The 16,277-nt window shown below is 42.0% G+C and overlaps 1 protein-coding gene across 1 annotated transcript in view; it reads right to left on the reverse strand.

Moving 5' to 3' along the window:
• PPP1R1C (protein phosphatase 1 regulatory inhibitor subunit 1C) overlaps positions 1-16,277 on the reverse strand; it is a 46,861-nt gene that overhangs the window by 2,075 nt on the left and 28,509 nt on the right. The window lies entirely within an intron of this gene.

The raw sequence follows: 16,277 nt of genomic DNA on the forward strand, positions 1-16,277 counted from the left end.
AGGAAATTACATCAATGAGCGTTACCCATTGAATTTGCATGGCAAGTAGCTATTGATCTTATTTAATGATTATTTCATGACCTCTATTCTGCAGCCTGCCTTCACCTCTGCCAGTCATTTTATGCTACAGCGGCCCCTGGAAGTTTCCTTCTCTGACCAGTAAGTGCACAAGACTTCATGCACTTTATAGAAGCCTCAAGATCTTCTCACAGCATCAGGCTGTCAGAATGAACTGACCCTTGGTGTGGCATTATGAAATAAGATGCTCATCTACACAATGGAATAAATTAGTGTGAATTGACATAGAGGTAATGAAATTCCTGTCAGTAACATATGAATGTGTATGACAGGAAATGCTGGTAACTGTCCTGAAAAAATACATTTCCTGCACAAAGCTGCAGACTTTTACAGTGGAAAAAGAATGGCCTGGAGTAAGAAAAATACTTAGCTAAATTACAGCAATCATGCTGTTGGAATAAAAGTGTATCTAGCCACTAGTAACATCGCAGTAGCCAGCAGTGGCATCCCAGGGTGGTCTGGGCAGGTGCACACTGGCACATTCAGCCACAGCTCAAGAGAAGAGGCTGCTAGAGTGGCTCTGCAGCGTGACTCCAGTGGTTTATCCAGGCTGTGCCCTACCCTTTGTCAATATGAACCATATGACAAGCAGGCAGCGAGGTGAAGCTCTACCCACAGAGTGTATTGCTGGATGGGTTCAGCATCTTTGCTTAGCAATATCTGAATTGTTTGCTGAAAGGTTACATTCTGTTAGAGGCTGAGTAAAAATTCATTACTCAGGTCACCTCAACCAGTTTTACAACCACAGCTATGGCAATGCTAATTTATCCAAAGAGATATTTCCTTCTCATATTTCCAATCTTTGTACCAGTAACACAGCTCATGCCTTCAGCTTTCTCAGCTAGTAACCAAGAAGGACCAAAATGCTGTAGTCTGGGGATTATTTCTGTTCATTGATTGAACACAGTGCAAAGATGAGCATGAAATACAGACTGTAAGAATTTACTTGCATCAAAAAGGCAAAACAGAGCCAGGATATTTTAGAAGAAATGGTTTGCATGTAAGAGCACATCCAAGTTAGAAACATCAAGTTACGGATTCCACATAAACTGCACAAGCTTTACAGTATCAGTTGCAAATAGGGAGGATTGCAAGTGCCGGTCCATGGAGTCACCCTGTCCCATCAATGTCCCTCTTTCCAGGCAATGAATTTCTGGGCACTCAGTTTCCTGAAAGGCTGTGCCTGCACTGTCCTGATGCTGCTCCTTTTCACTGGATGCCCTGCCTTGCTCTGCCCTTTCTTGGGGATGGGGCTCACAGGGTGCCACCATCCCACTGTCCCACGGGTTCCCAAATCCCTCTGCATCTGACCCAGCCCCTGCTTCACAATGTCACACCCTGTTTGGGGCTCTGCTCTTCACCTGGGATGTCTGGCAGCAAAAACCCCCTTCCAGACCAAGCACTGCCCCTTCTCACCACTCCCTGAAAATGTTTCATACCCACAATGTGTTCACACTCATCCTTATGCTACTTTAAAACAAAGTCTGTCTGAACACTGCTAAAGCCATCAGGACAAGACTTGATTTTTCTCAAAGGGCTTATATTTCACCGCAGGTAATTTAATCCAATTAATGTTGATAAACAAACCCATAATTCCAAATCAGATTGAGCAGCCATACACTAACATAATTTGAACTGTCATTTTAGATGAAGTCACTGTCTCAAAGAATATTTGTAGAATTCTAGATACTTATAAATTATGAATGAGAATGGGACAATTTTTTGTCATTTTTGTAGTCACATCACATCCGTGCTGCTTCATCAGCAGCTGTCTTTTAACTTCTCTCCATCTAACCAAAGCACCAGCTTAGAAAGCTAAGTAGGGTCACAAGATTTGAAATAACCAAGTGTTCCTGAATTAAGTATCTCCTGGAAAAAAAAAATTAAAAATATTCAAGTAATTAAGGCAGCTCCCCATCCTATTTAACACTTCTTCCTTCACTCTGCTTCACTGCCCAAGGAAGGGTGTTGACATTTACCAAACTCAGGATTGAAGTCTGGTTGGCAGCTTGAATTCCCTAAAGTTTGAAGGGTTATTTAGTTTTATGATTTGGAGCTGATCCTCTCTCTATCAAAAACACATTTCCAGATTTGCAGAAAGCAGTGAAAGGCACAGATAAAACAGGCTCATTTTCAGCACTTCAGAACTCAAATCACTTTGAAATTATCATGCAAACAGACCCAGCCAAAGAGGATAACAGCCAAATAAAAATGTCTCAGCCAGTGCTAAATGAATTATTTTCTAGTTTCCTTAGCAAAAATGAGAATATCAAAAGAAATATCATATACTCATACCACTAAACAGAAAAAAGGACTATTCTTTTTAATGGTACATTCTGGTTTGCATTTATCAGTTAAATATGTTTTGACTTCTCTGATGTGTCTTCCTCATAATGTTTTTTCCCAATTGAAGTTATGATTTAAAATATGCCAAAAAACAAACAGACAGAAACCAGACAGAAAAAAACCTGCAAACCAATGTCATTAAGTCCAGCATCCACCACAGGTCTTAGGCTGAGCTGGGTGTAATGGAAAGCATTGTCAAGAGCCAAATGAAGCTGGCAAAGCCTCCCAGGGCAGCCTCCTCCATGTCCAGGGCCATCCCTACAGTCACAGGAGAACATCATCAGACATCAGACCAGCTGCATCAGACCAGGGGCAGCTTTGGGGCACCTGACAACAGCCTGCCTGTACCAAGGAAAATTACCAGAAGATGAAGGTGTCTGGTTGTAAACTGGAAGAGACCATTTTCTGACTGCATATAAGGATGATATTATTTCACTGAGTGTATTTAAGCACTGGTGTGATTTCCCAGTGAAAATGTGATGTGTCTCTTCAAGGAGATTTTCACTACTGAACTAGTCAAAGCATTCAACAACCTTGATAAATTTGGTGCTAATTCTGCTTTATGCATCAGGTTGAACTATGGACTTTCACAAGGTTCCTTGCAACCTAAATGACTATATGATTTTATGAAATCAAAACTCAGTAAATGTATCTTACAGTTTATAACAGTGAATTAACATTAACTGTGTGGGCTACATATTGATCCACCTGGAGCTTCAAATGACTCCTTTCTCTGGAAAAGCAATGAAATGTCTAACTGCACCAGTCAGACATTTCAGGAATAAGATTCCTCTTCACTCCTTAAAACCATGGGGTCAGACTAAATCAATATTTCTGAATTGGGAAAACATATAAGCTCATAATTAGTTTATGTGGTCCATTGTGATTTATATATACATGTATGTGAGCTACATATTTTTCTCAAATACAAGGGATGAAAATAATGGGATTAAAGTCAGTGGACCTGAAGTATCAATTGTATGTGACAGATACACCCATGAGATCTCTAAAATCTCACATAGAAATCACACCCTGGCTGTGGCCCCGTGCTTGGAAATGCAACAGACAAAATGTAATTCTTGAGAGGGAGGCACAGAGCTGCTCCTCTGCAGAGGAGTCCTGGCACTGCTGCTGAAATGGGTCATCTTCCCTTGGGGGCCTCAGGGCCAGATCATTGTCTCAGTCACTGCCAGCCTGTGGTGCCTGAGGGTGCTGACTACCACTGCAATTAAAAGAATATGCTCAGCTGCCTGCAGATGTAACAGGTTAAAAAACCATCCTCTGCTAATAAAAACGAGGCCTGTGCTCGCTGTTTCACAAGAAATGCCTTTCTCACTCAGCTAGGCATCTGCTCAGTGGGAGTAACATGGACTCTCCTTCACAAGATGTTTTGCCAGATGTTTCCAGAAAAGCTGGTGTTCTCTGTGTTGGAATGTGCTCCCTTCTGCTGGACAGTGCCGGTGGGAGAGCCCAGAGCCTGTCCCTGCCAGGAGCACCACAGCCCAGCTCTGGCAGGCACAGAACACCGTCTCAGCTCTGAAAAGCACCAGCTGAGCTCTGAAAAGCATCAAATGTTTCCTTGCTCCTGCCACCTCCAGCAGAAGCTGAGGACCATCAGAGCCTGCAGGAGCAGCTGCCTGGCAGAAACCTCCTTTGACAGAAGCTGAATAATTATTAAAAACTTTTCCTCTCTGTGATGACTTTCAGTTCAACAGAATACAGCTTCACCAGCTTCCATTCTTGGCACTTTCTGCTTCATAGAAATTTAGAAAAGTCCAGTTTCAATATCTTCAAATGTTCATTATCAAGTACATGCCAGCTACACTGCCCGGTTTATTCAAATGCAAGAAATGCATGTCTTGTCTTCTCTCTACCCCATTTGGAGAAGATATCAGAAACACAGCTGTCATTACTGGTCATGGAGAAACTCAAAACTTACCCCTGTGCACACATCTCCTAGGCATTTTGACTTCCTTGATCAAAAATTTGGTTCTTTGGCTGGGAAGAAATTAAATCCTACTATATATTTTATTTTTTTCTTTTTTTAAACAGCTGAAATACAGGAGGGCATGTTTTCCATGAAAGAGCAGAGCAGAAAAACAGTAAGAAAAACTCTATAGTTTCCCAAAAAACTATTTTGAACTTTCTCTTGCTTCCTCTTTGCATAAATGATCTATTATCTCTCTCCTTCATCTGTACAATCAGTTCCTGAAACCTTTAATCCATTTTTACTTAACTGAGTGGTTTAGATAAACTCTACTTGCATACAAGTCAGAGTTCAGTGCTTAAGCTTTCATTAGTAACTCTTAAAAACCATTAACCCTATCCTTAGCCCTACCTGACTCCCCTTCTCCCTCTACCATTCAGCTCACCAAAAATGATGCTCACTGGTTCCACCTTTCCAGCCCTCTCTGGCCCCATCCTCCACTTCCTTTGATCCAGTTGCCCAGTGACCTCTCTTTCCATCCTTTCCAGCTTGCTGATGTCTTTGTCTCTGACAGTTTTTACCCTGGTCCTCCTTCCCCCTGGTTCTTCAGCCACTGTAATGCCTCTCTCCGTGCCATTCTCTGACAGTCATTTTCTCTTCTGGCCAAATGAAAACTCAAGAGTGCATCCCTATGCAAGACTGTGGAAGTCTAAGACAATACCTCAAAATCAAGCTCTTAATCTGCAGTCTTGTCCAAAACATTCATGTACCATGAAAAACACTGTCATTTTTTCCTGATATTTAGGCTTACACATTTCTGATTTCTGCTCATCTCTAGATCCCCATATCCAATTTTCATTTGAATCTTGCATGTTTCTCTTGCTTAATGCATCTCATATAGTCTTTACCATTTATCCAGACTTTGAAACTCTCCTTATTCTGGGATCTTCACTACTTCCACATCTCCTTCCCCAAGCTTTATAAATGTATCTTTTCTCTTGACACTACTTTCCCCCTTGAGTTCCCTCCATTGATTCCTTCCAAGATATTTCAGGCTATGTATGCTTTCAAGGAAAATTAAATTTCTTCATATATTATGGGCATCACCCTACTCATCTGACATCAGAAAATAAACAGATTTGCTTTGCAAATTGCTTTTAGATTAGCATTTTCATTCCTTCTCCTAAAGTTTTGGAGAGGTACAACTATCTGCCTCCATGGCTAATTCCAAATCCTCCTCAAAATCCTCAGTTATGGAATTTCAGAAACACCCTGAGAACATTTTTGTTGGTGGCCTGTTGAGACAAAGACTGTTGCTTTCCTCCCTGACATTCACTGTCTGTTCCTGGCCTTGACTGTTACACCCTAGCTGGGAGTTCCCTGGTGCAACCACAGCTTCTGTTAAATGTTTGAACAAGGTTTATGTGGCATGGACCAAATTCCTGGTGTGGGTTCCTGGATGCTTCATTAACCTCAATACAATATGACAAGGATTGTGGCATCCAGTGATGGGTGAATGATTACTGAGTATGAGCAAGGAGCCAGTCAATGACTGATGGTTATATGCAAACACAAGATGCATTTCCTTGTGTTTCTTCACTCCTACCTAGAAGAATGGCTTCTGACAAGCTGGCAGCTATTATTTCATCTGCTGGTGCTCATGTTCAATAATCACACCAGATGACCAGTGGCAGGAGGTTAATTCTGCTTCCAAGCAGATCTGGCAACAAGAGCCCAGCCTGTGTGTCCCAAGGCAGCCACTCTCTTGGGTGGTCTCTAAGCTACTGGCGGTTCAAAGAGCATCAAAAAGTTATCTATGACATGACAGCAATAAAACACAATAAAACACACAGTTCCAGGCCTCGACAACTCCCATGTGTATGAGTGAGGGAACAGAAAATCATGAGGGAGGGAAGGCAAAATAGAAATAAACAGATGTGGAAAACTTTGTTTTATAGATGTTGGTAACTGTGAAGAGTCTGCTTGATACAGCCTCTGAAAGTTTGCTATAAATTGGGCTGTTCTTTGTTGAGAAAGTCTGAGAAATGGTGCACGGATCTCAAGGGACTCTGAGTGGGACCCATGCCTGTAAGTTTCTGTTAAGCAAGGTTCCACAAAAGCTTGATAATCAGCATGCAAGGGTCACCCTTAATCCCATGGCAAATAAGTTTGAGCATAACCAGGTCTTTTCTGTATTACACAGATCTTGGTCCCTCTCCTCCAGAAACTGATGAGGTTTTCTCTTACTATTGTTAAAGAAAGAAGAGTCAACATACGTAATTAAGTTCCAGTTGCAAAGACAAAACCCCAGCTACTGTTTATTTGCAATGAATTTACATAAAATACTGTAAATTCCTGTTGTGTGTGGCTTTAAAGTTTGAGATATGAGATAAACAAATTATACAGAAGGTAGGTGCACTAGATATTCTCAAATATCTGTTTAGATTAGCCTAGAAAAACCAAAGTCAGGCTGTCTGACTTTGCTTTTTCTAGGCTAATCTAAACAGGAGTTTGAGAATATCTAGTACACCTAGATTGTAATTGAATTCTGTATAAATCAGAAAGTGTAAATCGCTCTGTGATTTACAATTGATGTAAACACCAGCAGATATGGTGGACCTCCAACATCTATAATCAAAAGAATCTGGAGCAAAAATATGACAGTTTAAACTATGTTGACACTATGGAAATATATAAATATTTTTAAAAAAACAACCTTCCACATGTTGTATTATTTTATACCTCAGCTCAAATTGAGAAGGAGAAAAAAAATTCTCATGTGTTTTGTGATTATGAGATCAAGATATTATTCAGCCTTGCAAGTTAATTCACTTTTTTTTCCCTCTCTCTAATATGCATGACTAAATCAAAATGAATTATCTGATGCACTGGCAAATATGACGGGTCTGTGTAGGTCACATATCTGATGTGGAGCAGATCAGATCATCAGCATATTCAGCAGGGCACCATGGCTCCAGAGGTTTGTGAATGATCGTTCAGAAACCCAGCAACAAAGTATGACTAATTTTCTAAATGTCTGCTGGTTGCTGCTAACTCTTCTCTCAGCTCAAGTCATGCAATCCTCAGGAGTCATGGTGAGCCTTCTAAATGACAAATGCTGAGGCTCACTTGAGGCTACTTTCAGTCAAAAGGCTCTCTGTTAAACTATCACAATGAAGACTGTATGAGAGCAGCAAAAATCATGTTGCAAATGTCTGGCTCCTTTCCATTTTGTTCTCTGAGACATCGGTTTCCACTTCCCATTTTTCCCTCAGAATGGCTTGAAGCAGCACTGGCTCCTTAAGAGTAGCACGAGCTTCTTGCACAGAAAGGCTTTTGTTGGCCCTCCACAGGCTGGCCAGAACATGCACTGGAGAGAGGGGTCAGCTTTGCCATGGCTGAAGGGACTGCAGCTCCCACTTACAGTAGCCTAAAGAGTAAACAGAGAGGTTTTTGTTGCCCCAGGTGACTTCTGCTAGCATGGAAACATCTTGTTCTGCCTGTCCTTCCTTCCCTTGCTAGCCCTCAGGCTGCAGAAGTCAGCCTTTCTTCAGAGCTCAAATGAAGAGCTGAAGCTCCTGCAGTTAGCCAGCAAGTGGTGTTTCAGCCTCTATCACTCTCAGCCCAGCACTAATCACCCTTTGGAAAAGCAGAAAACATTTCTTAGCCGATTCTGTGGAGGATGGCTCTTGGTCAAATACCTCAAAAACCTGATCAGAAGAACATGCAGAGGTGGGTTCCACGTCAGCAGTGAATCCGGGCAGTGCTGCAAGGCTCTCCTCCTCACGGCTCCTGTGCTGCTCTGGCCAGGCAGCTGGGGCCAGCAGTCAGGAGAGCATTAGAGTTCTTCACCTGACACTTTTCCATCCCAGTTCTTCACAGCTAAAAGACAGGCTTGGTAGTTCTGATAAAGGTGCTTGAATTCAACCAATGCAGGCAGACCCCCAAAGGTGCTGTGCTGTGACGGGTCCAGGGAAGCTTTTTAGACGGTCAGAATCTCCTCTGAGAAAGCACTTGTCTGGAAGCCAGATCTTACTGGGCAATGTGTTTATTTGCAGGAATTGCTAAGCCCTCGCTTTTAACATCAGCACCACTTCCAGTCAGGCAGCTGTCTGCCTCAGAGTAGGTCAGAATCATAGGACTGGCAGGATTCTTCACTTATGTCAAAGGATTACAGTAATTCCACCAAATAAAAGGCCCCATTTTCAAACCTCTAATCAGCTGATCCATAATAACAGAAGTCAAAAGCTCTGCTACTGTCATAAATTATGTGTTAGAACTCACTGGCCTTAAAAGTTTGTGAATAACATTTTCTAAACACAGCTTCTTTAAATTAAACCATTTTACACTTTCAGAGGCAATTTCTGTCAGTTTTAGGATTAACCACATGCCTCTCCAGCCTATGTACCCAGTTGGAGCCACTCTGTAGCCTGATTATCTTAAGCCAGGAGGCTAAAAGTGGGAAGTAGGTTTTACAGCTAGAAAATCCCATCAGCAAAGACTTGGGAAAGCTGATGCTAAAGACAGCATGAAACACTGTTCAGTATTGCAGCTACAGAAGGTAAGTCTGTTTAGAGGTAGGGATAAGCCAAATTTTAGTTATTTAGATTGCTATGTACAGAATAAGGTTTTATCAACCTACCTGCCGTAAGTAAATAAGGGAAAAGTTAAGAAGAATTGATAAGATTAATTTCATAAGAAGTCTTAACTTCTGAATTCTAAAATATATGCCATTGCTCAACCTCAAATATGGATCAAGTGTAGAATTAGGTTGAGGGCTGTGCTTCATGCCAGAGATTCAATTGCAAAAATAAGGGTCCTTTCTGGGCCTTGAAATCAGTGAGCATTTACAAAAGCAGTCCTACATTTGTCTCTAGGAACAAATGCTATGTTCAGAGCTACTATTCTTTCTACAGAGGATAAAACAAGAAAGTTCTGCTCCCAGTATGTTAAAAGATTAAATGGTAACTTAGGTGTCACAAAAGGAGTCAAGTGTCATAGTTTTATTTCCTCTAATCTGTCCCTGCCAATAGTGGCAACAAAGAACATTTTCCCTTTAATGATTTTTTTTTTTGTTTGTTTGTTTCTTGAGTTCTTAATGGGAAATTTCTGACTGGCTCTCCTGGCCATTTCTCTTACTACACCATGGAATTACTGTTTCTAATTCTTGTTCCAAACTCCTGCTGGTGCTGTGCAAACCAATCTTCAAAGCCAATGCCTGAGCATTTGTAAGGGATTTGCCTTCAGCAATTAATTCTTGGGGAAAATGCTGTATTAAAGAACCTGAACTGAAGGAGTCTGAGCCTGTTGGGCTTTACATGGGCTGACACTTGTACCTAGCTGGTCTGTGAGGTAGTTACAATGGCACTGTGATGGAAGAGCAGCGTGACATTTTATTCATGCCATATGTTTTAACTTCAAATTAAATTCCATCCATTCAAATGGCAGTTTTTGTTAACATTTAAAATATACATATTGGCTGGCAGAGCTCTTTTTATGGAGGTGGGGAGAGATGAAGCTGTATGCCTCTGCTCAAAAGCCTGCAGTGAAGGCAGTGTGCGGTGCTGGCAGTGCCTCTCTGCTGGGAAGGGCTGGGGTGGCCAGCCCAGGGCAAGGCAAGCCCACGGCACGCTGCTGTTCTGGCAGCACAGCCAGCACAAGGTAAGTGAAAAGGGAAAATGCTGCTTTTCTGCAAACCTCTGAGCAGCAGGAACAAAGCCTAGCACTTTTCCCTGAGATTTACTTACAGTGATTTTCTCCCCAAAAAAGAGGAATGCCGGTGCCTGGGATCTCTTGTCCAGCCAGCAGAGAGACTTCCAGGGCTGGATTTTTCACTAGGCAGGCTGAAACTGGCCCAGGGTTACCCCGTGCCTGACTTGGTTTAGGCAGGATGGATTCATACCAGAGCACTTTGGAAAATGACGGTGGCAGCCTTCAGTAGCTGAATGTTTGCACTTCCTTGAAGCCAAACAATTTTAATTTGTTTGTGGTTAGGAAAATACCTCTGAAATTTTACGGTTCCCTTTAGGAAGAAAAAAAAAAATCCACCAAAAAAAAATTAACGATACCAGAACATTTAGTTTTTCCTAGTTTGTTAAACATGAAAAATGTAGACATGCTGTAGGAAAATTAATTATCTGATTTTTATATGCATTCAAAACACAATGGAAATTAAGGTTTTTTCATTCAAAACATAACTGAAAATGCTTTAAAAAAATCTCCCGAACTTCATAAGCCATTTCCAAGAAGCTGTGTTTTAGTTTTCTTAAGTCATTCCTATCTGACTTCAATTTTTAGTGGACAGCATTATCCAGCTGCTCACTTTTCCCTGGACAACTACATCGTGGCTCTACTTCTTTAGATTTTGACTGACATGGGAATTTTTCTGAGGTCAGGAAACCCAAACAGTTGAGAAAAAACTTACTGCCACATCCTTAGGGGAGAGAATCCTTGACAGAGAAGAGGAGGCTGTGATACTGAGAAGCAGAAGCCTGAGAGTACGTGATAGAGTGAATGAAGTCCTGTGTGTAATGACTGAACAGCTTTTGTTTCTTCTGCCCCCAGGTCTGGCAAGACACCCCCAGCATCCTGTTCAGTTTATATTCTGGATCCATATTTTTGTTATTCTTTTTGTGGTTACTTCTTTCCATGGTCTGGGCAGATACAGAAAAAAAACTTATTAGTGGTAGACTTAAATCTCTTGCTGAATACTCTGTGCAGCCTGAGATTTTTAGGGTTAGGATGAAAATATTTCCAGTGAGTTTTCAAAGTGAAGACAGAAGCAAAAAAACCAGGATGATTTTGCTGGTCACCCAAAATTCAAAGGTGGTGTATCTCCCTGCTATATTTCCACATACCATATAGGCTTTCACTTTTAATTAATCCTGTCTCTTCCTTTTGTCAGAAGTCTGTAAGTTTCTCTGTTAATTTGCTGATGAATTCCCTACTGAGTAATAATTATAATCTTTATTGTGATCCTTCCCATGATGACAAAGGAGATAGGATTTTGGCATCAGCATAATCTCACATCAGTAATATTGCAAATGTTGAAATTAGTTCTTCTTTTACGTATTTTACAAACAACTTAATTAGAAAAACCTTGTATTATTAAATGAGTGAGTGATAGGCCAGTTTGTTATCCCCACTGCAGTTGTTTCATGGGTGGCATATGAATAATAGGCCATTACTATTTTCTTCATATTAGCCTAGCAAGTCCTAATTTTTGCTTCTGAGACATCTTCCTAGGACTCAGCATCACCCATCCAAACTGGCCTGTAGAGAGCTGTCTTACAGAAGCAGGGAACGCACTTGCACAAAAGATGTCACCCATTGGACTGGAAGGTGAAATTTGGATATAGGCAGCTGTGGGATGGTGTTTCCACTGTGTTGTCAGCTGTGAAAGGTTTAGTCTGTGCCAACTGGCTCTCACCCAGAAAGTTCCCAGCCTGATATAGGCACCTGTGATCATTTCCACTGGGTGTGTTGGATGATTCCCATGACTTGGGAGCACAAGAGGGACCAGCATTGCTTTGCAGCACAGAACAATTTTCACAGAGCAAGAGTACAAATCCTTTTAATCAAGGGAAACAAACTGGATTGCAGCAATTTATGGTGTTTTTCACAGAAATTTAGGTAGATTTTCCCACCCTTAAAACAAATGCAGACCTACTTAGTACATAATGTTTATTTACTTCTCTGGTAGAGAAATTCAGCAATATCAAGTTCCTAGCTTAGACATCAGAAGGTGTCTGGTAGAGTGGCTCTGATCTTTTGGGAGAGGAGAAAAGAGAACAATTTAAGGTTTAGTTTAACATCTTTAGTCATATTTTAAATTTGAAATGTTTTCATTTTAACTTGTTCAACTTAAAGGCAACTGAAACCCCACCAAATTCTTATATTTAAGTATTTTTGATTGTTGGGAAATTAAACCCCAGTGTTAAGAAATACATTATTCAACATAAAACGCAGTCACCACAAATGACTTGCATTGCAGTAGATACATCCAGTCTCACCTTGCGGTTGCCATGGGCAGCAAAACACTGGGACAAAATCTTTGGTGGCTCTTCATTGTGTTAGTGACTTGAACTTGTGAGAAACCTACCTCCTCTGGTTTGCCTGAGGCATCAAAATACCCCAGAGCCAGCATCCAGTACAAAGAGAAGTCAGTTATGCCATAGAAACACACTACCTGACACTCAGGATTGTCAGAGCCTCGAAACAAGTACTGCTCTCAATTTTTCTGGAAAGCACATCAAGAATATCAGTTTACTCAGTTTAATTGGGGAAAATACAGACAAAATACAGAAAAGGTAGACTCTCCACTAAAGGTTTAGACACATTCAGATCACAGACACAGATCCTTTAAAAATTAGTTTTTACACTTTTTTACTTTAGCTCTTTCTAAGAGTGAGTTGAAATAAAAGTCAGGCTCTAACCACTCGTGGGATGTGAGGCATACCACTGGAATGCAGGTTAAATGTAGTAATAACCTCACAGATTTTTAAGTGTCAAAATTAGTCAGGTTGATTATAATTCCTCTCCTTGTAACTGTTCTTGCCGTTCAACAGTGGAGCTGCACCTAGGAGTCACCAGAGGGAGCCTGCATGCCAAAAATCCCACGGTTTTTTAAAAACTCTTTTCTTTTGGATTGCAAGGAAATTGAAAGCTGAATTTACATAATTTCTCCTCATTGCTGAAAAAAAACAGAAAAAAAAAGAAGAGAAGCCTGCTGGCTCCCTTTGGCTCTGCAGGGGATGGGCAGCCCGTGGGTACTCGGCTGCTGGGCCAGAGGCTGGCCCTGCTGCTCCTGGCAGTGCCCCTGCTTTCCTTCCCCTGGCCACCTCTTCCTCCAGGCTCCTGCCTGGACACAGTCCCAGCTGAGCTGGAGAGGGGCCTATGGGCTCCTGCACCTCACAGCTGCTCTGCAGGGACAGGGTGTGCCCTGTGTCACCTGGAGAGATGCCACTGCAGGGAGCAGCCCACAAACCCACGCCGGTCACCAGACACGAGTGCGCTTTTCCTCCTCACTGTGTGCCAGCAGTGGTGCACCCTGAGCTGGGAGAAACACAGCAAACATGGCAGGGGAGCGCTCTCCTTCTGAGCAGTCACTAGATCCCACAGCTCCTTTAATTGTGTTGTTAGAAATAGTTACTCTGTAAATTGCTCAGAGACTGCTGCACGTCTCTTCTGGCTATAAGAGATCCGTGGAATAATGCTGGTTGTTCTCAGGTTGTGTGGGAGCTGAAAAACCTGAAGTATCCTCCCTCCCTCTGTTTCAAGAAAAACTAGCAGCTACATCAGATAACAGCTTTTAAGCAACATCCTGCTGGCCTGTGCAGCTCACAGGAAAATGAATCCCTTTTCAGATCCATATGCTAGCTGCAGTATTTCCTGTGTTTTTCTGGTCACAGTCACACACATAATTCATGCGAGCGCTCGGTCCTAGCTGCAGGCCTGAAAGGATGTGGTTGAAATCTTCAGGCTGCTCGTGTTCTTGTCTCCATGCCAAAGCTCTGGTGGATGGTTTTGGGAACTCTGTGTTCTTGCTATACTGGCCAATGCTGTATCCCAAGGGGTGAAGGAAGGGAGAAATTATGGAGGGGAGTAGAACCACACGGCCTTCTGTAGACAATTTTTGGTTTTCAATAAAGTCAGACCAATAGGCATACACTTCAAAAGAGGAAAAAAATTCAAATACTAAAAACCCAGAAAACATCCCCACTGCAAGAAACCCAGCACAGATGGTCCCTAAAAATCAGAAGCATGGTTTCTCTATGTTTCTTTTAGCTTAACCACAGAAAAAGGACCATGTTGGTCAGAAATAGAGATGTCACAGAACTAATGTGTTACTGGGACCTTGACTCACATCAGGGTGAAACCTAAAGTAAAAGAGCTAAGGGTGAGCTACTGTCCCTGGAAGAGCAGCTGGTGGCTGGGAGCCACTCTCGTGGAAATCATTGCCCTGATCCCAGGAGGAGTCAGAGCAGGTGGTGGGAGCTTGGCTGATGGCTGCGAGCCTGCACCTACTTGCACATGCTCATAAAGACCAGCACAGCTGATGGAATGGTAGCTGGAAGGTCGTGGGATGATTTTGTTGCGTCAGGCTAATGCCACTGCTCAATGCACGGCGGTGCCTTCCATGTTATACAAATTCACTGTTAACCTTGTGCTTGCCCATAGTCATTCTGTCTTTTGAAAGCTTTGCCTTTTGGGGATGGAGATTTTTATATATGAAATTTGACTACATGGAGAGGAGACACTGATAGACAAAGAGGCACTGTAGAAAATATGCAGTTAGGTACAAATGTAAGGGAGACTTTTTAAGGGTAAATTAAATGAGACAGCAGCCCACACACTATGGGGACCTTTTAGAAATACCCTACTTAGAGAGGTACCTCTGTATTCATACAGTGCATCTGTCTCCAGAACAGCCCAAGACAAACTGAGCAAGCTCCCCCCGTTTCCCCAGCCGTGACCCCTGGCAATGTGGCAGGAGGAGCATGCTCTCCCCAGTGGGGCTGATGGTGGCACAGAGCCAAGGGGAGAGAGGCCCTGGCAGATGCACTCGTCCCCCCGTGCGCACGGTCCTGCCCCACCTGTCTGGGGGATATCAAACCCTGAACAGGAACAGCAATGTCTAATCTAGGTCTTCACTCTGCCATCTTGCTTGGGATCAAATTCTGGATTTACAATGCTTTAGATGAAGCAGAGGGGCAATTATTATTTATTACAGTAGGGCTCGCTGGAGTCAGTGTCTGCCATGTGGCTCGGTTGTTAACCTCCAGCATAGAACATACAGCAAGGAAATAAAATTTAATGTCCTGTCAAATGGCTGACTTCATAGGAATCTTACATCTTCTCCTATAAAAATATTATCTTTTCTTCAAAAGCTGCTTCAATTCAGAACACAAAACCACCAAAATCTTTGTAATTTCACTATAAATACATCTTTAATATAAAGTGACCAGAACAACACATGCTTCCCTTTCTGGGTTTTCTACTTTACATTTTAAAATATGTGCTATGTCTCCCACATTTTAGTTCTATAGTATTTTATGCTGTAACTCTTAAAAGCTTGACTTTTTAATGTTGCCTGTTTCTGCTTAGAAACAGTATGATGTTTACACTGCTCCACATTTGATACAGCATTGCTTAATAATACTGCTTTCAAGTCATAAATGCTGTTTCACAGCATTTTTCTAAGATTAGCTTCTATCATAAAAATTAAGTTGTACCTTTAGAAGGAGGCCCATTTAGCATTCATTGCACAAGATAAGAAGGAGCTATCTGATATGTGGATTTCACGCTGAGCCAAACGAGGTCAGTGGAAATACTCCCCCAGACTTTGGTCTGTGTTGGAGCACATGTGGTAATTTAGGGACTGACATTAGTGCTGAACACAGCCTTTTTTTCTTTACTCCAGGTAATAGTGGCAGATGACAAGTTATAACACAAACATCCCAGTTTTTCTGTGGAACAGATGTCAAGCTTAGGCTTCACTGGACACCTTGGTCTCTCTATAGCTACTGCAATATTTATTGCAGCCAAGACCAGAGCCATTTTGAAGCAGGAGCTGCCAGCTGTGTGAAATGAAATGTATTCAAAGCTGCCAGCAGTAAGAAATGAAATACAGACTACAGCGGTGTCTGCCAATGTGTTGGGCAGCACCATAATGGTGGCAGCCAACTGAACTTGAGATGGCAGCAAAATCTGATGTATCCCTGTCACCAACTCAGTGATTCACTAATTAATTTCACTTTCTTTTTTTTCTTAATTGTATCTACTGTCATCATCCGACTGTTCAAGTCTGAGGAAGGAGAGAGGAGGGGAGAGAGAGAGAGGAAAAGAGACCAGGCACCAGAAGGAAACATCTTGGTAAAGATAGCCAGGAAATTCATTCAAAGCCACTCTGCATCCAGTGGTGTGG

Source organism: Cyanistes caeruleus, chromosome 7 (assembly GCF_971803275.1).
Source record: "Cyanistes caeruleus chromosome 7, bCyaCae1.hap1.1, whole genome shotgun sequence".
Taxonomy (NCBI): domain Eukaryota; kingdom Metazoa; phylum Chordata; class Aves; order Passeriformes; family Paridae; genus Cyanistes; species Cyanistes caeruleus.